A 939-nucleotide genomic window follows, 5' to 3' on the forward strand; every position below is an offset into this window, starting at 1 on the left:
GGTGGGGGGGGGGGTAACATTGCACTCCATCAGAAGTGTTAAAACGTGAGTAAAAATTTCACAAGAATGAGTCAGTCAACGTGACTCCTGCAGTCAAAGTGATGCAAAGCAAACCAACTAGATAAACTCGCTTGGGAAAACAAAGAGTTAGCTTGAAAAATTCCCCCAAGAAAGTGCATTCAGGCATCCGTGCGTTGAAACACTGGATCCAGGCGGAGTTTGGCGTGGAGTGATGGCATGTAAAGCAGTGGGGGAGAGTGAGGGCAGGCAGGGGCATCGGCAGCACAGCTCATATCCTCACAATACTGGGCACTGACACCTGCGATACGGGCGGCACAGAGGACAGAAAGAGAGCAGGGGAAAAGGGGAAAAGATCCCTGCATGTTTGAGAGGAAATTCTACTCATGGACTTGGTCATCTCAGTCACTTGCAACAGCCAACAAATGAGGGAGAAATACCATTTTTGGCTGTTAAATCTTTGGGGCAGCTATTGATTTAATAAAATACATGTACTTTATAGCTTGACACTACCAGTCAAACATGGACACACCTGACTGAATGCAAGTGTGCTAACGAGGATGCACCTCATGAACTTGGCTGAGAGAATTTGGCCATTAACTTTCCCAAAGATCATGTAATTAGAAGAGATGAGATTGATTTAAGCAAAAGCGTTAAAGCTGGTAAGTTTGATTCATGTCTGAATCTTTTAGATTGAACAGATTAAAACTCAAAATAAGTAAGTCATCACACAGATATATATATGTTCACAAACATCTCTGCTTGACATTTCTCCTATGTTTTTGTAAACTTAAATGTAGGTACATATAATTATTACTATGGATTTTTATATAATATTTCCTTTTTTATATAATATTTCCTTGTATACATGTAGTGAAAAGCTGTGTGGGAAAATGCCATTGTTTTTTAGCTTCATTTTTT

The sequence above is a fragment of the Sinocyclocheilus anshuiensis genome, unplaced genomic scaffold, assembly GCF_001515605.1.
Source record: "Sinocyclocheilus anshuiensis isolate Anshui unplaced genomic scaffold, SAMN03320099.WGS_v1.1 scaffold914, whole genome shotgun sequence".
NCBI lineage: Eukaryota > Metazoa > Chordata > Actinopteri > Cypriniformes > Cyprinidae > Sinocyclocheilus > Sinocyclocheilus anshuiensis.